This window comes from Odocoileus virginianus, chromosome 17 (assembly GCF_023699985.2).
Source record: "Odocoileus virginianus isolate 20LAN1187 ecotype Illinois chromosome 17, Ovbor_1.2, whole genome shotgun sequence".
NCBI classification, from domain to species: domain Eukaryota; kingdom Metazoa; phylum Chordata; class Mammalia; order Artiodactyla; family Cervidae; genus Odocoileus; species Odocoileus virginianus.
In genome coordinates this window covers 14,548,682-14,575,080 of record NC_069690.1, presented here as the reverse complement: position 1 = coordinate 14,575,080, position 26,399 = coordinate 14,548,682, and the positions used below count along the sequence as shown (strand labels likewise).

Sequence of the window (26,399 nt, the reverse complement as noted above, 5' to 3'; positions counted from 1 at the left end):
ATGCGGTAGGTATCATTACAGCATCTCCATGCCACAGATGGAAAAACTGAGGCATTGAAAGGTTAAGTAACTTTGCCACGTTCACATGGATACCAAGTGACCAAGCTGGGCTTTGAGCCCAAGTACTCTGGCCCTGGAATTCAGGCACCGTTTGTCCCAGTGCTGAGCACACGCCATCTCCACTCGTAACAACAGAGAGAAACAGAGACTCACTCAAACCGCCCAGGGCCACACAGCCAAGGCAAAGGCGAGGGCAGCATTCAAACCAGTGACCCACGGTCACTCCCTGCAGTTAAGTAGCAGAAGTAGGGCTTGAGCCCAAATCCTTGCATTTATTTTTTGAATTATTTATTTGTTTATACATTTGTCTGCGTCAGGCCTTAGTCGTGGCATGCAGCATTTTTGCTGTGGCCTGCAGGATCTTTTGTCACAGTGCACAGACTCTCTAGTTACGGCACCCGGGCTTAGTGGCTTTGTGGCCTACAGGATCTTAGTTCCCCACATTCATGAGTGCATTGCAGTCCCTCAGTCGTGTCTGACTCTTCGCGACCCCGTGAGCTGTAGCCCGCCAGGCTCCTCTGTCCATGGAATTCTTCAGGCAGGAATACTGGAGTGGGCTGCCATTCCCTTCTCCAGGGGATCTTTCCGACCCACGGATCGCACATGGGTCTCCTGCGTTGTGGGCAGATTCTTCACCATCTGAGCCACCGGGAAAGCCCCTTAGCTCCCCCAACTAGGGATCAAACCCACGCGCCCTGCATCTCAAGGCAGGTTCTTAACCACTGGACTACGAGGGAAGTCCCAATCCTTACATTTAAAATCCAGGAAAGACACAAGTTCAGCGCAGGGAGAGAAACTCCGTTCTAGTCACAAATCAGGAAAGGCTTTGTGAAGGGGGCAGCAGCAGAGACAGACCTGAAAGCGTGGAGCCAGGGACTGGAAGTGTGGACCGTGAAGGCGAAGGCAGAGCTGCTCCAAATGGAAGCCGCAGCAGTGTAGTTTGAACGAGGGCAGGGTGTGTGCGGAAGGAGCCCTCCCCAGGAGAGGCTGCTGCGCAGCGGCCCGGGGCTGCTCAACCTATGCTACTTGGCCTTAGACAAGTCACTTCACTCAGTGCCTCAGTTTCCTCCTCTGGAAGATGGGCGTGATAACACTCCCTACCTCACAGGGGCTTGGGGAGGATGATAGAAAACACAGACAGGAACCTCCCTGCCAGGACTTCCCATTGTACTTCCAGTGCAGAGGGCATGCGTTCCACCCCTGGCCAGGGAACTAAGATTTCACAAGATGTGTGGCCTGGCCAAAATAAATAAATACATAAATAAAAGTCATCTTCCAAAAAAAAAAAAATAGTGGAGAAAGTGCTTAAGCACCTACTGTGTGCCGACCAGAGGTTAGAGACTTAGAGAAAATCATTTATATCATATTAATTCTGAAAGATATCACCAACCACACACATTTTACAGATGAAGAAACTGAGGTTCTATAAAGTTAAGTATCTTTTATTTTTTGGTTGCCCTGGGTCTTCGATGCTGCGCTTGGGCTTCCTCTACTTTCGGTGAGCAGGGGCTACTCTTTATTGCAGTGCACGGGCTTCTCATTGTGGGGACTTCTCTTGTTCCGCAGCGCGGGCTCTAGGGCGTCTGGGTTTTAATAGCTGCAGCACGCGGGCTCAGCAGTTGTGGCACACAGGCTTAGCTGTTCCACCGCATGTGGGATCTTAGTTCGCTGACCAAGGATCAAACCCATGTCTCCTGCATTGGCAGGCTGATTTTTAACCACTGGACCACCAAGGGAGTCCCCAGATTAAGTATCTTAACCCAGGTATCAGAACCACTAAATCACGGAGGAGGTTGAAATCAAGGGAAGCTTGATGGACACCTCGGGGAATGTGGACCTTGGCCAGTACAGGTAGGCAGTGGAGCATCCCTGAAAGTTGCAGGGTTTTAGGGTGTACCTGTCAGTGGCCAAGGCTCTCCCGGGCTCAAAGAGCAAGACTTTGCAAGCATGAGCCCCACCCCTTCACCTGCCACTCATCATTCGTTCACTGGAGATTCTCTTCCCAGTCTGGTGCTAAGTAAACAAGAATAGAAATGCGGATGAATCAAGACCCTGGAAAGCAGGTGCTGTCTCCTGCCAGTAGGGAGCAGATGGGAGTAATCAGATCAAAACGGAGGCAGATGCTCCCCCAAACCAGGCTCCCAACTGCCATCCCTCACCTGTCTACCTGAGAGGGTAGGTGAGAGGTGATGGGTGGTCCAGACAGGGAGGGCCTCCTAGATAGGGAGGAGGCCCACCTGCTGAGGAAAACCTTGGCCTGGGGCAGCCAGGACCCTTTGGAGGCTGCATTTCACTGCCCTCCTTGGGGTTTTGGAAGACAAGCTGTGAAGCTCGACTAACTGGATTTGAATCCTTGTCACTTTCAGCTGTGTATCCTCAGGCAAGTAACTTCTCCATACCTCAGTTTTCTCATCTGGAAAATGGGGATGCTGATGGGGTATACCTCATAGGGACTGACGGAGGATAAAACAGAACATGTACTGAAGGCTTAGAACAGCCTCTGAAACAGAATGAATGCTGTGTGTTGGCTATTATTATTACCATTAGTGTTAATAGATACACGGTTTATTAAAAAAAAAAGTGAATACAGTTCTAAGTCCTCCCTAATCTGGTCCAGCTCCTCCTTTCTGGCTCATTGATAGTTCAGCTTTTCACACTCAGTCTTGCTGGACACAACCTGCCCTCCAACCACCTGGAACCGCCTTCCCTAAATGTACTTCCCATCCTTAGACCTCCCTGCCTTGATTGTCATCATCATGTCCAGGAGGCCCTCATGCTTCCATGTCTGCAGAGAGTGTCATGAGCATCCTTCAAGATCCAGTTATGTTGTCTCTTCCGTAGAGTCCCAGTGGCCTCCGCAGGTCTCCCCCATGCCCCTCAAGATCTCAAGACTTCTTCCATGGCCTCCCATCTCCAGTTTACCTCCCACCTCTGAATCAGAGCCTTCCCCAGCATGAGCGCCTCTGCAGAGCGAACTGTGTCCACCTCCACACACAGCCTGCACTCCCAGGGCCTAACTCAGCACCTTCCATGCAGGTGCTCACAGACACGAGAGGAGGGGAAAGGAGGAAAGGGGAGGGAGGGCAAAGGGTAATGCTTTGATTCTGCAGAGAAGGATCTTGGGATCCGGGAGGAGGAATGGGTCTCCGGGCAGTGGGGAACCAGGCATCCCTACCATGGCCACAGCCTGAGGCCCCTGAGAAACGCAGAGACAGATGAATACAGCTGAGAGTCCATCAGGAGTCATCAAGCCCTGCTAACCCATTTCTTTGATGAGGAAACTGAGTCCCAGAGAGTGACTCTTCCTGGGTCATCCAGGGAATTTGTGCCAGAGCTGGGACCAGAATCTGGTCTCCACTGGGAGCTTTCCCCACTGTTCAGAATGGCTACTCCTGATATCCAGGCCTTGTGCCTTGCTGTCTCCACCCAAACATCTGGTGGCCTTGTTGAGTATGCTTTGGTGAATGTCAGTCCGTAACAGAGTTTTCAGGAAATACTGGATTATGAGGCTGGGGGCTTTGGGGATGGTGAGGCCTGGGACGAAATAGGAAAAGAGGATGTTGAAGGAGTCAGGCCATAGATCACCAGGCTGTAGGACCCATGGGTGCCACTCCTGGGATCTCAGAGGTCTTCCGGTCCTGTCTGTCCATCTCTGGGAACAGGGAAGCAGAGGCAACGCTGCCAGCCGCCCAGGTCCCGGACCCCAGAGTGGGTCCCGCCCACAGCCTCTTCTCCTTTACCAGCCCCTACACCTGGACCTTTTCCTGGGCTGGACTTGACTGGTCTTCTAAGTTTCTCCTCTGCCGTCCTCCTTCCCCTTCCTAGGGACTCAGAGGCAGACAGTCCTTCTGGTCTTGCCCCAGGAAATGGGGTTGGCAGAGTTCAAAGTATGAGGTGGGCAAAATCCAACGATGGTTGGAGAGTGAGACAGAGCAGAACCAGAGGCCTGGCTGTTTCTTCCAGGAGAACAGAAGAGGGTCTGGTGACCGATTTGTCTGCCCTCTTCCGGGGCTGCCTCTGTCCTGGTACCCCATGGAGACAGTGGTGATGGTGAGAAAGAAGGAGAAGAGGGTCAAGGGGCTGAAGAAACATCAGCCCAGGCTCCTCTGAGCACTCACCCTACACCAGGCCTGCAATCGGGCATTTTCTGTGATTATATGCATTATCTCATTTAATCCTCACGACAACCCATAAGGAGGGTATTACTTTACAGATGAGGAAATTGAGGCTTAAAGAGGTTAATAACTTGCCTGACGTCACAGAGCCTGAAAGTGGCGGAGCCAGGACTCACAAATCCTGTGTGATTGACTCTGCCCAGTCGTAGGGAGAGGAAAAGAAATGCAAATCAGAAGCAAAAGGCAGGGAAAGACCTAGGAAGCTGCCAAGTCCTTCCCTGAACCCCCATCATTTATAGAATTGGAAATCTGTAAAGTATACAGCCAGAATCTGGCTCCAGAAGTGGGCAGCCCTTGTCTAAGATCACACAGCAAGACAGCCAGACAGGATGCCAGCCAGGGCTTGAGGTGGATGGACCCAGAGCCCTGGAATCCTCACCACACCTCGGAGCCTCCACCAGGCCATCTCCTGCTTCTCCATGCCAGTCATCTTAGCCCCTCAGGAGATGGATGTGGCATAAAAAATGACACCGTGACACAATCACAGAAGTGGAAGATTGGAATGAGGGGTGCTGAAGATGAAGAATGGACTCTAGAGGGCTCCCCAGAAGAACTGGGCAAATGACGGGACTCAGGCTTTTGCAGGCAGTGGGTGCTTTTCTGGGGACATCATGTGTTGCATCCCCCATGTTGGAGGCTTACATGTCCTGCTTTGACGAAAGTCCAGACTACCTGAGATAAGGTACCTGAGATAATGAGATAATGTACTACCTGAGAATGGATGGACATGCCTGACAAAGAGGAGATGCTCCATAAACGCTCACTCATTTCCTTTTATGCAAGAAGAGTGATAAATCTTCAAGAGGGAGCCCATTTGTTCTTTGTTATCAATATTTATTTATTTATTTGGCTGCGCTGGGTCCTAGTCGCAGGATGCAAGATCTTCATTTCAGCAAATGGGATCTAATTCCCTAACCAGGGGTCAAACCCTGGCCCCCTGCATTGAAAGCCTGCAGTCTTAGCCACTGGACCACTAGGGAATTCCCAGAGAACATTTGTTCTTGATCCAAGTATTTATTGAGCACCTATTATGCACAAGGCCTACCCAGATGACTCAAATGGTAAAGAATCTGCCGGCTAGTGCACAGACTCAGGAGACACAGGTTTGAACCCGGGTGAGGAAGATCCCCTGGAGGAGGAAACGGCAACCCACTCCAGTATTCTTGCCTGGGCAATCCCATGGACAGAAGAGTCGCGAGGGCCACAGTCCATGAGGTTACAAAGAGTCAGAGACTTGACTGAGCAACTAACAGAAATATATGCAAAGAGCTTTCAAGTGGCCACTCTGGCCCATGCGAAGTAGCAAGCTATGCCAAGCTAGTCTCTGGCTCCCTGCAGGACTGCACCGTCCCATTCCTCTTCTGGGCTCTAGCTGGCTTCAGAACTTCCATTGGCCACTTCCAAGGCCATGTCCAACCTCATCTCACCTCACCAAAGGGCTTATCACTGGGTCTTCCCAGAGCTGGATTTCACGAGCCCAACACAGGTGATCAACCCATGCAAGGTTAGAATCAGTCACACAACGTATGCAGTGTGACCATGCACGTGTGTGCGCCTAGTCAGTCGTGTCCAGCCCTTTGCAGTCCTATGGACTGTAGCCTGTCAGGCTCTTCTGTCCATGGGATTTCCCAGACAAGAATACTGGAGTGGGTTGCCATTTCCTCCTCCAGGTGATCTTCCAGATCAGGGATCAAACCTTTGTTTCCTGTATTGGCAGGCGGATTCTTCACCACTTGAGCCATCGGGGAAACCCACAGTGTGACCATAGGAAAAGGCATGAGTGACTTGAATGCCAGTTCAAAAGGTAGTGTAAGGCCAGGGTATACCATCAACCAGGGTTCCAATGATCTCTCGGGCTCCCTTGGAAAACCCCTCTCACTGCCCCCCGGCCGCCTGTTTTTCTTCACTTCCAAGGTGGTATGCAGCCCTGTGCAACAGGAGTTAGAGCACCTCTGTGCCCTCTCGGAACCCCTCCGCATCCCCAGGAAAGAACTTCGGAGTCAAGCAGTCCCGGTTCAGATCCCAGCTGCCACTCTCTAGCTATGTGACTCTGGACAAGTACTTCACCTCTCTGAGCGTCAGTTGCCACAAAGGAAGAGCGTTAGTAATTCTGACCCTGTCTCTGGGGATTGAGGATTAAATGAGATAATGCAACTAGAACGACCTGTGTTTTGCCTGACTCACAAGAGGCGCTCAGTAGATGGAACGATTACGCTCAAGTCTCCACCTTGCAATCGATCGCTCTGCTTCTCCACGCTCCCTGCCTGATGTCAGCTCTGTGCCCCACGGGAAATGAACCCAACATAGCCCTTTCCTCGTCAGCTGGTCTCCACCCTCAGTCTCCAAGAGTCAGGGCAGCCACACGTGGCTGGGGACAGCTGCTGGTTCCATTAGCAGCCAGGGGAAGGAGCCGAGACACACATTCCCCTAAGAGCTGGGTTATTTCCCACTTCACCCGCCACCAGAGCCAGCAAGGGGCAGAGGGGGAGGGAGGCGGGGAAGGACCAGGACTGCCTGCTACCCTTTGCCCTTGTCCCCAAAACGAGCAGCTCAGAGACTCCAGCCTGACTCCAGTCCCCGAGACACTGCCAGTTTGACCCACCAGCTCCCGGGGAGGGATCAAGCCATCAGACGATGCGTGTGACCGCTCACCAGGGTGACCACCCGCTGGGCCTCAGCTCACAGGAAGGAAAGGATTCCCTGGACTCCTGAAACATCAGTTCATGTCTTCCTGCTGCCTCACCCTGGGACTTAGACTTGCAGACATGCAGGAAGCTTCCTGGGAATTCGGCTTTCCTGCTCTGGCTCTGGGTCAGAGTCTTGTAGGCCAGGCCATAGATGGCTGTGATGAGACAGCAAGCATCATCACAGCCTCTGTGGGAGGAGGAGCCCAAGCAGAACAGAAGGAGCAGGAACAACCAGATGAGGAGTCCCAGGCAGGTGAGGATAGAGCTCCACGCAGCAAAAAGTAGGGGGACAGCTATGGGAACAGGACCCCTGCCCAGAGGAACCTTTATCCCAGAGGAAGTGGCTTCCCAAGTGGAGATACCAGGCAGGCCCTTGATCACGAGTGGGTAAGAGCCAGGGTCAGACGTCACAGCCTGGCCAGCAGCTCGGCTGAGTCCCCACAGTCCCCCCTCCCTGGAGACAGAGTTCATCCTGTTCTGTGCACAGCAGAGGACACAGGAAGCATCGGGGCTCCAGACGATCCGGGGACGGCCAGGCGACCTGGCCAGGGGCCCCCTCTTGGCATCACTAGGTGGTGGAGAAGAGGGGCGTGCACACACTTTCTGCAGAGTTAGGGAAAAGGGCCTGGGCTCTGTGTATGGCTCTGGGACAGGCCGGATAAGAAGTGCTGCCCACGAAGGCTCAGGAGAGGGCCTTCCATTGGATGAGAGAGAGTCAGCAACATCATCCAGAGGGCTGTGGCGGGACCCTCCAAGGGCAAGGCCCAGGAGGCAGAGCCAAGATGGGGGACCAGGAGCAGCTGACCTGGACTAGAGAGAGACCATCAGCCTCTTTCCTGCAAGGATTCCATCTAGTCAACTTCCTGTGCTCGGCGTAGAGACAGTGCTTCTTACATATTCATGGAGAGAATAAGTGAATGAATGAAGGAGCAAGTGAAGGGACAGACCATGAAAGAGCGAAGACTACCAATGCTGGGGTTGTGCCTTCCTTTTCTGCATCCTCAGAGCACTTCCTGTTGGACTCAAGTACCCATCTATGCCAGTCCAGCCTGGTCCCGTGTTCACGTGTCTTGGGCCCAGGAACTCTTTGGCAACCTACTGTTACCTAGAGAGTGCCAGGCTGGGGGTCTTTCACGCTCAAGTTTGCTTCCTAACTCTGTTTTAGACGCTTATAAGTCCCTGAACCAGCACCTGTGGGCTTTGGGCACTTAATCAGTAAACAGTGGGATCAGACAAGATGATTCTCCAAGGGCTCTTAGAGGGTGAGTGCCCTCGGCTTCGGGAAGACACGAGAAAGGTGCTCATCCATGCATGGCCCCTGCACTCTCACTTGTTACTTCACTTCCTTCTCACTGCAGCCTGGTGAGGTGAGCACCCGACACACAGTTGGTGCCTGAAACACCCTCTGCTCCCAGGGGAGCCCAGCAATGACGCCAGGCATGCTGGGGGTGCATGACAGCATTTATCAGACCCCTAGCCCATTGGGCTGGAAGGGACCTCAAGTGATCTGGTCCAGCCTCATGCCAACCGTAGATAATTCAGTTCAGAACCACAAACACTTATTAAGTTCCTGCTGTGTGCCAAGCACCATGCTGGACAACTTGGGGCCCAGGAAAGGATCTGCAAAGAATGTCCTGGGTGCCTTTCCTTCCTCTTCCTCCTGCTGGGCTGATACTGAGAGCTGACTCTCCACCCCAGTGGGCAAGGCATTCCCCCAGGCCGGAGAAGAATGCCCAGGACCAGGATGGGTGCTGAGCCCTCCCCAGCAGAAGGGAGCTGGGCATCCTCTCGGCAGGAGAAGGCAGCTGACACCAGCCATGCCGCGCATCACTGGGCAGACAGGCTCGGAGGGGAAGACAACAGCTTCCTAACAACAAGTATTAGGAGATAAGCTATTAGAGGCATCCTATTGGGCTGTCTCTCTGTGGGCATTGCCAAGGCGCCCGCCAGCCACCAGCATGCCTCCACAGCCAATTATGCGTCCTCATATATTCTGTTCCCCCAGCCCAAGCTGGCTTGTGACTGCCAGCAGCACTGAACTCCGGCAGTTAGGTAGGGACCCAATGATAAGAGAGCAGGGGATGGCAAAAAACACCCTTCTGCAGGGAGCAAAGGGGCAGGGGAGGGGTGTCCTTCTCCCTCCTCTGAGAAAGCACTTTGTCAAATCCGCTCTCAGAATAATAGGGAAAGAGACAATGGGGAAGGGAGACGGGTGCGAGGGCTGGCTCCCGCTTGGAGATGAAATCGTCCTTGGTCTCCTCTCCAGACTCCATTAAGCATTCTGGAAGAGATGGGAAGTGATTATGGAGAGAGAGAGAAGGGGAGAGAGCGTGCCTGTGGGAGAGAAAGAGAGAAGGAAAAGTGGGGGGAGGAGATCTGAATGAGCCCGGGCACGCATGCGCATGCGCGCTTGCACACACACACACACACACGCGCGCACACACACACGTACACACACACAAACACATGCACAGATCCCCTTATCTGATTAAGGATCCAAGGGAAGTCGAAAAGCTTCTGGAAAATTAAAATGACCCACGGGGTTAACCAGGCAAGATCTGCAGGCAGATTACTGAAACCAAGTTGAGTGGGGATTTCCTTTGCTCAGGGCGAGCTCCCCAGGTTCTGTTCCTTAGGCCAGAAGGACGGCAAGTCAGCCAGAGAAGGAGTGCTTAGGGCAGTATCTGCCTTCACCAGGCTTCCCATTTTCATCCTGGCTGGCCCTGGGGCTGCGACTGGGACCCGCACCCTTTGCTCTGGAAAGCAGGATACCAGGTGGAGAATGGGAACAAGGATGGGGATGCTTTGCTCCACCCAGAGTCACGAGAGATGGATGCTGGCTCCTCCTTCATTCCCTGAGGGCTGCCCTGAGAATGCTGGTTTCTCAGTCATGTCTGCCTGTAGCCCGCCAGACCCCTCTGTCCATGGGGATTCTCCAGGCAAGAAGACTGGAGTGGGTTGCCATTTCCTTCTCCAGGGGATCTTCCCGACCCAGGGATTGAACCTGGGTCTCCTGCATTGCAGGCAGATTCTTTACCGACTGAGCCACCAGAGAAGTCCAGCTGCTGCTCTGGCCTCTGTCAAAAAATGCAGCAGTTCTGAAGACACATGCAGCCTCTTCCCTAAACGCTAGGCACCACGCAAAATGTCAGGAATGCTGCGGATGGCCTGGATCCAGTCCTCCCACTGCTATCATCTTGCACCATTGCCTTCAGTCAAGGGCCTTTCTTATCTGGACCTCAATTTTCTCTGTTGTACAATGGGCGCTAGGACTTGAAGCTTTATTTTTATTTTTTTTATATAGACCATTTTTAAAAAGCCTTTATTGAATTTGTTACAATATTGCTTCTGTTGTTTGTGTTTTGGGTTTTTTTTGGCTGTGAGTCATATAGAATCTTAGCTCCCTAACCAGGGAGTGAATCCTCACTCCTTGCACTGGAAGGGGAAGTCTTGACCTTTGGACAGCTGGGAAAGTTCCTAGGACTAGAAGCTTCAGAAAGGCCCCTTTAGCCCTGGCACTCCAGGGTTTTAGGACAGCCCAAGTGTGGGACTGAAACCCTCCATAGGAAGCTGAGTTGGTGGATCCACTGATTTTCTGTCCCCAAAGAATGGAAAGGATGACAGTGCGGTGAGTTGCTCCGGGGGCCACCAAACCAGGCCTGGGTTAACTGGGGCAGGAGAGAGTTTAAGAGCCACAGATGACATCAGCTTCAAATAAGAGCAGCCTCTTCATGGTGCCTGTGGAGCTGTTTGCCAAGCTCTGTAACATATTTGCAAACACTCCAGAATACACATATTAGGAAGCTAACAAGTCGCCTGGCATTGAAACCATATTATACACAGTGTCAGATATACTTAATATGCATTTGCAATGGTTCTTTTTTTCTCCCCCGACTTGCAGCAGCAAATTTTGCTTACTTTTTTGAAGAGTTTATTTCCCAGGATGCTACAATCAGCCAGTAGTTATGAACTCTGCAACTTGGCCAGGCTTGGAGCAGTACTGTGTACACTATTAGCACGCAATGGATGCTTCTGGGGGCAAATTACACTCTCAGCAGGGCTGACCTTGGGCTCCCTGGTCACCTGGAGCCGCCAAGGACTACAGCTGCACTTTAAATTTCTCTCCCTTGGAGGATGCGGTAAGAACCTTGGCTTTATTAGCTCTGGAAACATGACTTCATCCACTCAGAGAACTTCTTGTTTCTTGGCAAGTCACTCCTGGAACCGTCCTAGACCAGCCTGAAGCCGTTAAGTGTTGGATTTCTCAAATCCAGAGAAATAGGAATGCTGCGGCTCTGGCTTTCCCCCTTATTATCTGCAGGAATGTCTTTCATGCTTCTAAGCCCCAGATTTCTGAGTTGTGAGAGGAAGGTGTTATTGGCCATTTTCGGAGTTGCTGTGAGGATTTCATGAGCTGGTAGACAGGGAAGGCATGTGTATTCCCTTATTTAGACATGCACGCATTCCTGCAACACACCCTAAGTGGATGACCCTTGTATGCCAAGCGCTGTGCTTGAATGTAGTGGACAGACACGGCCGATGAGGTGGCTGTGGGGGTCCGTGGAAGTGATGAAATGAGGCAGTGGTTGGGGGTGGGGGGAACGGGAGGAACCAGCTTAGGAAATAGGTCTCAGGAAGAGGGGAAGTAGGGGGACATATAAGATAAAGACTGGGAGTCCAGCGTGCACACTTGGGAATACTGGGGACCACACAGAGCCTGGGAATACATGAGAAGGAGCATAGTGGGGGCAGGGGAGAGAATACTCAGTGAAGGATATTTTGTGGCCCAAAGGGGCTTCAGGCAAGATACCCAGGTGGAAGACTCAAGAGGCAGCTGGATAAATACATCTGCAGCATAAAATCAATGCCTAGATTGGGTCTTTGGATTCAAGAGTCCTTCAAATTCAGGCAGCTGAAGTCAGGGAGTAGATGAGGTCTTCCTGGAGTGAATGAGGGGGCATCAGCACCAAGAACAGAGCTGGTGGGCGGATCAGCCTCCACAGGTGAGAAAAAGAGGGGGACAGGGAGTGCTCTCAGATAAGACCAAGAAGACTTGGTCTGGGAGACACACAATTGAGACACAGAGAGAGAAAAATTCAAGAGCTGCTGTACTTTTTTATTGATCTCATCTGTCACCCCAAACCACTGGAATGTAAGCTCCATGATGGCAGGGATTTGTTTTTTTTTTTTCTTTTCTTTCATTCAATGCTTTATGTCTAGTATCTAGAATTATGCCTGTCACAGAGTAGGGACTCAACAAAATTTATTGAATGAATGAAGCTGAAGATGGTTCCTGTTGAAAGTGGTGAGGTCATTACTGGCCTTCGCTGGACAAGGCTTGATGGGGACAGAAGGCCAGCAGCAGTAGGTGAGAAGATGGAGTAGGGTAAGAAAGAGTGGTGATGGGTAGAGAAAGCAAGGTTGAGCAAGCACATGATTCGAGGACTCAGGAGACTTACACACATTCTTATGTAGAAGAGAAGGAGCCAAGGAAGAAAGCAAGTTTGAAGATGCAGGAGAGACAGTAAGAAGAGTAATTGATGGACCCAAGGCCCAGAAGATGCAGAAAGAAATATAAATTGCTGAGCCAGTAAAACAGAATATGGTCTCCTTCTGTTAATCCTGGTATTATGGGAAGAGAGAAGGCTATACAGGCAGGACTGGGTTTGAGTTGTCCCTCACCTACCCCATCCTTTACTGGCTGGACATTGCATGGGCTGTTTAACCTTTCAAAGCCTCGGTTTCCTCACCTGAAAAATAGGGGTGAAAAATTCCCACCTCCTGTATTGCTGGGAGATTAAATGAGAGAATTCATTTAAGCACCTAGCTCATGGAGATCTCACAACAAATGCCAGCTCCCCTTTCCTTTATTATCTGTTTGATTAAGAAGGAAATTTGACCATACTTCTCTTGACCTCATCAGCCAACACTAGGGCATCCTTTTCCTGAATACTACTCTTGAAAGGAATTGATGGTTCAGTCCCTCTAACACTGTCCCTGCAGTGGGAGGAAGAAGGATGCGAACTGCTTCCCTCCTGCCAGCATCTGAGCAATGAGTGCAAGATACCAAAGCCAGTATTCTTGTCGGGAGAATCCCATGGACAGAGGAGCCTGGCAGGCTGCAGTCTGCAAAGAGTCCGACATGACTGAGCGACAAAGCACCACACGCCAAGCCCAAGCTGGCCAGGAGGATCCTGTGAGGCTGAAGGGGGTCACTGAGTCCACTGATGTGACCCTCCATTGCCATTTATCCCAGAATGGCCATGCCCGAGGGCCCAAGATGCTAGGAGGTTGGGTTTTGGCTCAGATATTTCTGGTTTTGCCTCCCAGCCCTGCCCCTTAACCAGCTGCACAAACTTGGGTAAGCCCTTTATCTTCCCTGAGCCTCACAACAATCCTGCAGGGCAGAATTTATAGTCTCATTTTACCTATGGAGGAATTGAGATTTGAAGAGGTAAAAAAAAAAAATTTACTCAGGATCACATAGTATATTAGTCTAGGTCCCAGCAGGAAACGGATGGCCAACTGAAACTGAAATAACTTGAGGAAAGTTTAATGAAAAGGTTATTTTAAAAGGCATGGTCAGGGCATAGGAAAACCGTAAGGGATATGGAAGTACCTTGGGGCAGGTAAATACTGGTGCTCTTACCTGAAAGGGAGAGTCCCACAACCCAAAGATGGAAAGGGTGGTGTGAAGAGGGCCACATAGCTTTAGCTGAGGGTCTCCAGAGGGAGGAAAATGCTTCAGGTTTGCTCTCCTTCCTCCCTCTCATCTCCTGCTCATCCTTTCCATGAGATGAGCCCACACAGAAGTCAGGAGGCATGGGAGCTCCTGAGGCCATCTGCACAGGTCCACACAGTGAATCTGGAGGGCAAATGGAAGACATCCAGCACACAAAGATAACTCTGAAATGGCAAAGCAAGAATTTGAATCAGAGTTATCCAACCCTTTCCACTACAATGTCATTTCCTATAGATCCTCAATAAGTGGTCATTGAATGATTGAAAAGGGATGAATAGATACATGGATACATGGATGGATAGATAAATGGATGGATGGATGGATGGACAGATGGACAGAATGATGGATACTTGAGTGGATAGGTGTGTGGGTGGGTGAGTGGATGGTTGGGTGGATGGAAGGATGGAAAGATGGAAAGATGGATGGATGGATGGATGGATGGATGGATGGATGGATGGATGGACAGCCTGATGGATACTTGAGTGGATAGGTGGGTAGATGGATGAGTGAATAGCTGGGTGGTTGAATGGATGGATGGGTGGAAGGATGGATGGTTGGGTGGATGGATAGATGGATGGATGGAAGGAAGGATGGATGATTGGATGAGTGGTTGAATGGATGGATGGGTGAATGGATAGATGACTCCGATAGCCTTCATTCATGTGACTCTGACTTATCTTGTCATCTGACTAGCAATAAAAGTTTTGACAGAAGGTTCATTTCTAAGCCATAAATGGATTCTAAGAATAAAAGCCCTCTTACCAGTTTCTAAGTCGCTGTAGGAGTTGCTTGTCTCTCTCTCTCTGGCCTCTGGCTCATTTTTTCTGCTGCTGCTGCCATCACTGAAGCTGCTGCTCTGGCTGGAGCTGTTCCTTTCTCTAAGATCTGAGCCTCGAGCCAGGCCAAGCAGCTTGTAAACAAAGTGAAGAGAAGGCAGAGGTCAGAGGGGCCGCCGCCCTTGCTCCCCTGGGGCTGGAGCACAAAGCTGAGTGAGCCAGCCCCTCGCTTAGTCCAAGGGAGCTGTGGGGATGGAAGAAGAAGGGAAGTGGGAAGGCAGGATGTTTGCTATAATTATTTTCATTGATTTGTCTACTTGGATCCCAAGTGCTGTGAAGCTGTTGTGACATTTAATAAAAATAATTCAAGGTAAAAATACCTCTTTCTCTGCGGTCCCTCCTCCTTTATCAACACCACCTCAGTTTTCATCTCCCGTTTCATTCAGGCCACTGCCTCCCACCTCAGCTGGTTTGGGTTACCTAAAACAAGAAGTAAGTGAAGGTAGGACCCTACCTTTGGCAAAAGACCTGATATCCTGGAGTCTGCAGCCCTGGATCCGAGACTCCCCGGCTCCCAGCTGGCTGGCTGGTGACCCCAGGCAGGTCACTGTCTCTCTCCGAGTTTAGGTTGCCCTACCTGGAAAACTAGGAAATAAACTGAACATGGAATGTCCTAATATGGAACCAGCAGTCCTGGACTGGATTCTTCTAAGAGAAAGGGGCATGCCTTCCACACCATTTCCTGAAGACCTCGTTCCTGAGTTCATTTCTGATCTTCGGCATTTGAGCACAAAAGGAACCTCCATACTACTGTTTCTTGTTGTTTTCATCCTTCCTCTTCTTAATTCATTGTGAAACAACATTCAACCCATTATGCAGAGAGGAAAAACTGAGGTGCTAAATGGTAGATATTGCTTCCTTGCCTTTCCCACCAAGTATCTGCCTGACACTTTAAATCCATAGGTTTCGGTCTTGACAATGATTCATCCCTAGAGGATTCTTGAGGGAATTGAAGTGCAGAGAGGTTAAAGCTGCTGCCTAAAGATGTTCGAGTAGAAAGTGGGAAAGTTGGGTGCTATCTCAGGTGGCAGTGACTTTGGAGCCCAGGGCTCTCACCACAGGCTCTTGTTGCCTGTCCATGGTGGGTCATTGTTTAGTCGCTCAATCATGTCCAACTCTTTTGCAATCCCATAGACTGCAGCCTGTCTATAGCACTTCCAGCAAGAATACTGGAGTGGGTTGCCATTTCCTTCTCCAGGGAATCTCTATGAGCCAGGGATCGAACCCAAGTCTCTAGGCGGGTGGAGCCACCAGAGATGCCCCAGGGTGGGTTAGGCTGAGCCTAAACTCAGGCCCCCTGACTTCCAGGGAGAAAAGCTCTAAGACATACATACCCTGACTCAGCAGAGCAAAGGGCGAGAGCTGGGTTGGGAAAGCCTCCTCATTCAGGAAGTCTTCTGAGTGCTGCTGCTGAGCCATTCCAGGCTGTCAGGGGAAGATGTAATCAGGGTGACCTCATATGTTTCACAGATTCATTAAAGCCCGTGTTCTGGGGTAAATGATTGCTTTCCCCCAGTTCTGCTGAAAAGAAAATCAATCGCCTCCTTGTAGCTCTAGGATGGGACAGTTGGCAATTAGAAAACACTCCCCTAAGCAGGCACTGGGGAAAGGGGTCTCCTCCCATTCATTCTGTCAGTGACACCCTGGCTGGGCCTCCCGGCTTGCAGGAGGCCGGGCATGTCCTGGGCTGGGTCCAGGGACGTGGCTGAGTTTTCATTGGGTGCCCTGGGCTCTCAGTCCCTTCTCTGCTGCTGAGGCTGCATCTGGGGGCCTCCACTCTCTTTCTCTCCACACCCCCACCACCCCCATCCCTGCCCCGTCAGCTAATGGATTTTTCTCTGTACAGAGAGATTTACTAAACAACGGAACTAGGGCGCATTAAGTCTGCGGGTTTGGAGGTTTGTTTTAGAGCAATTCTCGCCCGGAGAGCTGGCCGCTGAAATTAAGATGCATTCTTCTCAGCAAATATTGATTTCAACTAGAAGCAAATCCGAGAACTCACTGCTCACTGGATTTAAGTGCTGGCAGCTGCAGTTTGGATTGTGGGAGGGGTCACCAGCGGTCCCCACCTGAGGCCTCAGGGATGAGGGTGATGAAGAACATTCAGAGTTAAGCAAGACCCAAAAACCCACCCTCAAATACACCAAACAGATGCTAACTTTGAGCTTCACAGTTACTCATGTCTATTACCAAATGAGGAAAATTATTATCGTCCCATATATACTGTGAGCATACCCAATACACACAATTCCATAAAAGATGAAACTCATACATACAGGCTCAGTGACAGAGACAAGACTTTATGCTTTCATCCTAAACTGGAGCCCAAAGCTCCCTTTCTCCAGGAAGCTTGGCTCGGCTAACTCCGTCTTTCCTCTCCTTTTCCACCAGAATTTTTAGCAACCCAGAAATGCATGTCCATGTATTTCTTCTCTTCCCAGCATTGTTCTGCATTGCTTCCGTTCCTCCAAAAAACTTCCCAGGGTCTGGGGCCACTTACATATCTCCAGCATCTCACGCAGCACCTAAGGTCTACAGTGGAAGGAGTTTGGGGCTTTTTTAGAAATGAAGTTAGTCAAGCTAAGATCTTGATACAGCTTAGGAACCTTCTCTCTGTGGGAGGTGGGCAAAAGCCTTTCCTCTCTGGGTCTCAGTCTTCTTATTTCTGAAAAGCAGAGAAATAGGATTAGGCTAGACAGCCTTGGAGAATTTTCTCAGCTACCAAAAATAGAACGTAGCTACTGTGGTTCTTAGTTCTAGAAAATATATGCACCCCCACCCCCAATCAACCTTTCTCAATATTTGGCAGAGAGGTTCTTGGATGGAGTAACCTTAAAACAACCATTTCCCCTCAGTCCCTCAGACAGGGGAGCAAACTTCTTAGGATGCATGCACATTTTTTTTTAAGAGTTGTTTTATTCGGTGGGAAGTTTTAGAAATTCAAACCCAGGAGGCAGCATCGTAGCCCCTGAGAGGACCGTTCTGAGGAAGCAAGAGGGGAATAAAAACGAAAGAGGCAACAATTTTGATATAAAGATATTTGAACTCTTCACTAAAAAAATAGAGGGATGACAATGTCTGAGAGGAAAAAAAAATTTCAATTGACCCTTCTCTGTTCTTTTGGTTGGTCTAAGAATTAAACTGGCATAAGACAGATTAATAGGAGAAAATCAGATTTAATGATGTACATACAGGGAATCCACACATGAGATTCTAAAGATAGTCAGGTCAAATGGAGTATTTATGTCATTCTAGACTAAGGGAGAGGGCTGAGGGGTCTGAGACCTCAAAGGGAGGAATTCATAGGTGATTCATAGGAAGATGGAAGAAAAGCAAATATTGGTAAATAGATGTCTGCCATGCCAAGCAGAGATAATGCAACACAGAGAGGACTTTGATCAAACACACCTGGCTAAGTTTCCCCTGGTCTACCTAGCTCATATTTTTTCTACTGAGTTGACCAAAAATTCATTTGGGTTTTCCATAAGATGTTAGATGTGATGGAAAAAGAAAACCTGAACAAACTTTTTGGCCAACCTAATAGCTGTCTCTGGCAGTAGCTCACTTCCTGAGCCAGGCAGTTTAACTAGAGTTTTTTTAGGCAGTTGAGAAAGGAAAAGTAAGTAAAAAGAAAGACTTCCTGAGTCTTCTATTTCTTTAAAGCAGTCAGTCTGAAATAATCCTTATACTAAAAAGACACATTGTGGGGTGGCCAGTTTTACTCCTCCAGAGCCAATAAACACATACGAAGATGTTTTCTGTATCATTAGTCTTATGTCGCCATATACCTGCTGGCACGCCCGCAGACTCTTTTTAAACTGACGATATGAAATGCTGGTGGCGAGCATGCGCCACAACTTTTGAACCTGTGCCCTGGAGACTGAGAACCTCAACTACTGAAGCCCACATGCCCTAAAGCTTGTGCTCCGCAACAAGACACCACTGCAAGGCGAACTAGAGAAAAGCCCATGCGGTAGCAAAGACCCAGCACAGCCATAGATAAGGAAATAAAATTATTTTTTTCTCAAAAGGAAATACAGGTGAGGAAAGGAACTTTCATACACTGATGATAAGAAGACAAAACATCCAGCCACTGTGAGAAAGAATTTGGCGATTTCTTATAAAGTTAAGGGCTTCCCTGGTAGCTCAACTGATGAAGAATCTGCCTGCAGTGCAAGAGACCCTGGTTCAATTCCTGGGTCGGGAAGATCTGCTGGAGAAGGGAACAGCTACCCATTCCAATATTCGGGCCAGGAGAACCTCCATGAACTGTATAGTCCATGGGGTCACAAGGGCTTATCACATAATCTAGTAATCCTAGTCCTAGGTATTTATCCAAGAAAAATGAGAACTTATATTCACACAAAAACCTGCACTTAGCATATGGAGTAGTCAAAACTTGGGAACAATCTGACTATTCTTCAATGGTGAATGGGTAATATAAATGTGTTATATTCATACAATGGAATAGTACTTGACAATAAAAAAGAATAACCAATCGACACATGCAACATTATCATCGATGCATCACAGATTTGTTAAGTGAAAGAATCCTAACTCAAAAGGCTATACACTATATGCTTCCATTGATATGACTTCCTAGAAAAGGGAAAACTACAAGGATGGATAACATACCAAAGATGGTGAAGGGGAGGGAGTGTTCATGGGAAGAGGACAGCAAAGAAGAGAATTTGGTAGTGACAGAACTAGGCTGTGTCAGGATCATGGTGGTGGGTGCATGACACTAGGAATTTTTCAAAAATCCATAGAACTACAAAAGGAAAACTTCTCTGAGTGTAAACTTAATAATTTTTTTAATGAAAACAAAGACCCAAAGGGAATTGCTAACATGGCTCTTTTGACATAGCTCTGTTAAAGTGATGACATCAAATTGACACTAGCAGACAGATGAATGGATAAAGAAGATGCATGTATATACAGTGGAGTACTACTCAGCCATAAAAATAAAATCATGCCATTTGCAGCAACATGGATACAACTAGAGATTATCATACTAAATGAGGTAAGTCAGAAAGAGAAAGACAAATGCCATATGATGTCACTTATATGTGGAATCTAAAATAGGACAGGGATGAACCTATCTATGAAACAGAAGCAGATTCACAATGTAGAGAGCAGACTGGTGGTTGCCAAGAGGGTCGGGGGGAGATGGGAGAGGGAAGGAGCAGGAAGTTGGGATTAACAGATGTAAGCTTTTATACATATAACGGATAAACAACCAGGTCCTACTGTATAGCACAGGTAACTGTATTCAATATCCTATGATAAACCACAATGGAAGACAATATTCAAAAAAAGAATGTGTATACATGTAAGGGCTTCCCTGGAGGCTCAGACTGTGAAGAACCTGCCTGCAATGTAGGAGACCCAGGTTAGATCCCTGGGTTGGGAAGATCCCCTGGAGAAGGGAATAGCAATCCACTCCAGTATTCTTGCCTGGAGAATTCCACGTATAGGAGCCTAGCAGACTATACAGTTCATAGAGTTGCAAAGAGTCAGACACAACTGAACCACTAACACTTTTAACATACACATGTGTGACTGAATCATTTTGCTGTACAATAGAAATGAGGCAACACTGTGAATCAACTATATTTCAACTAAAAAATAAAATAAAAATTTAAAAAACGGGTCCCATCAAACCATCAAGCTTCCTTGTGTATCAGGGATAGAGATGGGAAATACTTCAAGGGAGCAAAGAATGATCAAAGTTGCCTCCTCTCCCCTGCAGCTTCTCTCATCCCCCCTTTATGTAATATGGTCAGACAGAAGCAGGTGCATCTGCAGGTATGGAGAATCCTTCTGCTGGGGTAGCCCAGGCACCCTTGGGGCAGCCGGGGAGGCAGCATATATGGAGCTGGCCAAGCAGACCCAGAGGGCAAGGGGACCTCGGGTTCCCTCTTACTCTGTCCAGCCTGAAATTCAGGCCAGACAGGCAGACAGGGGGCAGGGCAGAAGCCCAGGTGGATAGAAAGGAAAAATAAATCCCCTGTAAATTCCCAGAGTGAAAGAGGAGGAAAAGAAAGAGGTGAAGGAGATGCTGGGCAATGATCTCCATTTGCCATTCTGATCAGTCAGTTCCATCTTTCCACTAACTTGTTATGAGATGTTAAGCAAATAGCTGGTTGCCAGTTAAAGTGGCAACTTAATAGTTTTGCCTCACCTTCTTCATCTATAAAGATGGAAAAATAATTGTACCTAGCACAGAAGATTATTGAGTTAATATTCGATCATTCACTCAATGGATATTCATTGCTCATCTATTATGTACCTGTCACTGCCTTAGGTGCTTAGGATAGAGATTAAAAATTCCTATTTTCATGGGCTTTGCACTGTAGGGAGCAGAGACAGACAGTCACAAAGAGTGAATGTGTAATACAATAGGTGGTGGAAGTGCTATGAAGAAATGAGGCTAGAAACTGACAAGAAGAGAGGGCCGGTTTATGCAGAATCATCGGGGAAGGGAAGACCTGCTGAGGAGATCCTATTTGTGCAGAAACCTGGAAGAAGTGAAAGGGTGGAGGGGTGAGGAGGGGAACCTTCCATGCAGAAGGAACAGCATGGGCGAAGACTCTGGGGCAGGACTGTGCTTGTCAAAAGCCAGGGTGGCTGCAGCTAGGGGAGAAGGGTAATGAGATCTGAGAAGCAGTGAGAGACCAGGGAATGAGGGGCTTGATGACCACCGTGCATGCTTTATCTTTTATTCATAGTGAGATGAAAAGACATTGACAGCCTTTGAGGAGTAACATGATCTGACCTGTGTTTTAAAAGGATCTCTCTGGACAGCCTGTGAAAAATAGATGGAGGGCAGCAGGGGTGAAGGTCAGTTGGAAAGTTATTGCATAACCTAGAGGAGAGACGATGGTAGCTTGAACAAATGGAAACACACATATAATACCTCAAACAGAACCCAGAACAAAGAAAGTGCTCCGTCAGTGTTACCTAAAATTATTAATATTACTGCTGGTATCATCAATTTCACCATCATCATCATCATGGGTATGGAGTCAATAGGGACTTCCCTGGTGGTCCAGTGGTTAATATTCCCACTCCCAATGCAGGGGGCAAGGTTCAAGCCTGGTCAGAGGGCTAGATCCTGCATGCTGCAACTGAGTTCACACGCTGCAGCTAAGACCTCACATGCCGAGATGAATATCAAAGATCCCACGTGCTGCAACTAAGACTTGGTTGCTGTGGTTGTTGTTCTCACTCTTTGTGAACCCATGGACTGCATGGTTCCCTGTCCTTCACTATCTCCCGGAGTTTGTGTAAACTCACGCCCATTGAGTTGATGATACCATCCAACCATCTCTTCCTCTGTCACCCCCTTCTCCTCCTGCCTTCAATCTTTCCCAGCATCAGGGTCTTGATAAATAGTTAACTGACTCTTCATATCAGATGGTCAAAGTATTGGAGTATTAGCACATAGACTTGGCATAACCAAATAAATAAATTAAAATAATTATTAAAAAAGTAGGGAGTCAGGGAGACCCTGAAACAGCCCATGGCCTCAGAGAGAATCAACACCAGACCCCTCTGAGCCCCACATGGTCCACCTGGTGGGCCCAGAGCCTCTGGGTAATGGTCTTCCACTGCCTCTGTGTTTCCCTCCCAATATGTCCCCTAAGAGAAATGATAGAGCTTTTTGACACTACATTAGTTTTGAGAAGGAACCAAATGGAGAAAGTCTAGGGGCATGGATCTCTAGAAGAAGGGGAAAGAAAATGAGACAAACTCAAGTCAAGAGGTGCAAGTTGGTCCTGTCTCCATCTGATCATCTCATTTCATCCTCAAAGTGTGTCCAGGAGGGCTGAGTTTATCTTCAGTTCTCAGATGAGAAAAATAGGCCTTAGAAAAGCTAACTGCCCAGGATCAGTAATAGAAGGGGCGTCTGATATAGGGGTGGTTGGTCTCCCAGGCTCCCTTGCTCCTTGGGGTATAGCTCAGCCTCCGCAGGTTGGTTGTGTCCACGCTCTGATGTAGGTCTAAGAGCCCCATTCAAGACTCAGACCACAGGTCATATTTCCATGTGCTTCTCCATCTTCAGACTCCAACCCATGGAATCAACCAGCTGTGAGATCACTCTTTCTTTTGCACCTTTGTTTACAAAGCTAAGATTTCTTCTTCTTCATTGAGGGAAACCAGTAGATCACCAAGAAGTGTCATCTGTCTTGAGACTGTTGCTTTTGCAAACCTAAGAATGATAGGCTCTTACCTGGTAGACCTTTCCAAACTCATCTCAGTGAATGCCATCTGTCTGTGCCAAGCAATCTGACCTCCTTGAACATTTCTGGCCTTTCTGTTCTCACCAAAAAAAAAAGGGCGGGAGGTGGGGAGGAAATCTCAACAAAGCTTTTTCTCCCTGTGAAACATCATGTATAACTATGTCAAAAAAAATTAAGTATCCTTGGAGGAAAGGCTAATGCTCAGCTCAAGACAGGAAAAAGTACAAGATAAGCCAGAACATCTTCATACCAGAAACAAGGAAACTATCAAACATTATCAACGATTATGGGATTTGTGTCAAAATGACTCAGGAGCCGACTTGAATAGGCTCCCACTGGTCAAAGCTGGTGCAATTTCAGCATCAAAATAAGGACAATTCCCTTAAAAGCATAAAAATGTTTAAATTCATGAGTTTATAATGATACTCAAAAAATAAAATAAACTTTGTTGGTCATCTCCAAAAGGATGCTAAGGAACAAGCTCATTCTTTTGAAAATTGGCAAATAAAGGGAAAGAATCAAACACTTATCCTGCCTTTGCTATACATATGGTGGCATTGGTAGCCAAATATTTTATAAGAAGAAATTTATATTAATAGAACTGTTGTGGTTCACAAATGAAGAGTGAATAACTGCCATATAATTTTGTAAAAACTAATGGATTATTCGATCTAAGAAAGGGCAGCCACGTGACCAAAAAGCAACTAGATATTGATACCTCCTGTTGGAAGAACACAGCACCAAAATAAATCAAACCTTGACCCCAACAAGCCTCCAGACCTAACTGACTGCCAGTTTACAGGTAATCTGGGGACAAAGAAACACACAAAATGACACCATGAAGCATTAGTCGCTCAGTCATATCTGACTCTTTGGGACCCCATGGACTGTACGTAGCCCACCAGGCTCCTCTGTCCATGGAATTCTCCAGGCAAGAGTATTGGAGTGGGTAGCTAGCTATTCCCTTCTCTGGATCTTCCCAACTGAGGGATCAAACCCAGGTCTCCTGCATTGCAGGTGGATTCTTTATCATATGAGCCACCAGGGAAGCCCCAAATGGCACCATAGCACTCAGCAAAATCAGATTATGGAAAAGTCTACAGGGTAAAGAACACGGCGTCTTTGAGAAATAAATTCCAGGAGGAAAAAAAGATCAGAAATGGAAACTCTAGATTAAAGGATACATGAGACTTATCCATCAATCAAAATATACACACCTTAGTGGAACCTGATAAAAACAAGCAAAGTGTAGAAAAAACATTTATGAGATAATCAACGAAATTTTGCTACTAATTAGATGTTTAATGAAATTAAGGAATTAACACTCACTTTGGGGTATGCACCAATTAGCTATCACTGAGTAACAAAGCACTCCAAAATTTAGTGACTTGAATCAACAGCTGTTTTGTAGGCTCGTGATTTTGGGAGTCACCAGTTTGGGCAGGTATCATCTACAATGGCTCAGACCTAGACTGCCCTGTGTAATCAGATCACTCATCGGTATGCACCCAGCTATGCCTCTGCCTCTCTCTTTCTGCAGGAGGACTGTCACTTTCAAGAGGGTCAGCCTGGGCTTTAGGTGTCTCCATGTGCTGGCAAAGCGTTTGCAGCAACAAGTAAGGCAGGGCCATTCTCTAATCGCACAGCTGGCCTTCAAGACGGCACCAAAGAAAGACGAGAAGCTTAAGAAGTCAACCTGCAAGCTCAGTGTGGAGCTTACTCATCCAACAAAAGGTGGAAGTTTTGATTCTGGAAATTCTGAACACTTTCTGCAGGAGAAAGTTACAATGAATGGAAAGACTGGAAACCCTGGCAAGGCTGTTCACACTGAACACTTCAAGAGTAAAATCACCACTGTTTCTGATAAACAGTTCTCTAAAAGGCATTTGACATACCTTACCGGGAAATTCCATGAAAAGAACAATCTTTGTGATTGGCTTGGTGTGGCTGCATCTGACAAGGAGACTTCCAAACTTCATTACTTACAGATTAGTCAAGAAAAAGATGGATCTGACTCTGAGGACTAGATGAAGCCATCCCATAAAGGGATGCTAATGGGATGCTTTATTTGCTAATAAAACAAATAAAACATACAAGAGGAACTTCTTGAAGGGGACCTTTACTTTAAAAGCTTTCTAATGAATAAAAAAATTACTCTGTTAAAAAAAATAAAAGAGCATTTATCATCTAGCAATAAATATTCAATATATTTATATGTGTATAAATATATCTTTAATATGGCATATTATAATATTGCCACACAAATGATATGCTTCAAAGTAATCGAGAGTGGGTGGGCATGGAGATGAAAGAAGATTGTGATTTTATTGAGGTTGATGGATGAGTGTATGATGGGTGATTATATGATTGTCTCTACTTTTGCATGTGGCTGAAGTTTTTAATGATATCAAGTTCTCTTTTTAATGACTGGCCAACTTCCAAATTCCATTGAGTCCAATGACAGGACCCAAGGGAAAGAAGGGCACCCTCATCATTGTAGCTGCTTCCAAATATCGTGTCCTGCTTCCAAATATTGTGTCCTGCTTCCCAAGGTAAGGAGGACTGAGGTGACACCAGGGGAGCTTTTCCATGCCCTCTGCTTCCTTCCCGTCTCTGGAGAGTCTCGTGAAACTGAACAGCTTGAATAAGTCACATGACAGGTGAGTAGCTCGGTCAGCCCGGCGTTCACCATACCTATGATTTTATTTATTAGCATTCACTTTTCTTCCCAGGTTATTTTGAAACTTGGAACACAGACCTCTTCTGGATGATAAATTGCAAACTATTGTAATTATTAACATAAAGAAGAATGAGAAAATGGGGACTCGGGAGCTGTAAAGAGGATGGGGGAAAGAGGCAGGGGCCTCCATGAACAGGAAGTTAATGGAGGAGGAGGAAGAGCAAAGAGATGAATCACATCCAACGGGAATCAATCAACATTCACCACATGAATAATGTGTATTGAACATTCGTCTGGATAGAAAAGGGGAAAATGTTGAAGTAAATGGGACGTTATTCGTCCTCTTAAAGTGCCCACTGCCATTTATTCACTCAAAACATGTATCGGAGTGCCTACTGCATGCCAGGCTCTGTTGGAGGCTAGATGATAATAAAAAGATGATTTAACACACTTTTCCAGTTGGCATTAATGAGGGCTGTTCCGGTTGTAATAATGCATTACAATTCAAATCAGCTTTAAGCAGAAACGAGAACTTACTGGCTTGTGTAACTAGAAAGTCTAGGGGTGGCTTCAGGCGCCTCTGGATCCAGGTGCCGCAGCGATGTTGCCAGGAACCTGTCTCTCTCCATCTCTTGGACCAGCTCCCTTCCATGTGGGCATCATTCCCAGGCAGACTTTCCCACTGGCAGCACAAGTTTACATCCTACAATGTTGGCAGCAAATGTCCTGGGACTGGGGCTCCCTGGAACAGCATGGCCCAGGGCCCGTCCCCAGTCAGGGAGAAGGAATGCTCGGATGGGCCAAGCCTAGATGGCAGGCCTGGCTTTGCGACTGGGGAAGAGGGTGGACCTACTCAGCCTCAGCACAGACAGAGAGAGGAGAAGGTTCCCCAAAGGATACCCACAGCACGGCCTCTGGAGGGAGGGAGGATGGAGATTGGCTGGACGAAGCAGTCAAGGCTCTCCCAGGGCCT

At 47.9% G+C, this 26,399-nt stretch overlaps 1 pseudogene; it reads left to right on the top strand.

Annotated features, from left to right (window-relative positions):
- LOC110146362 (ribosomal protein eL22-like 1 pseudogene) lies at positions 1-24,773 on the top strand (annotated as a pseudogene).
- Positions 24,774-26,399: the final 1,626 nt, after the last annotated feature.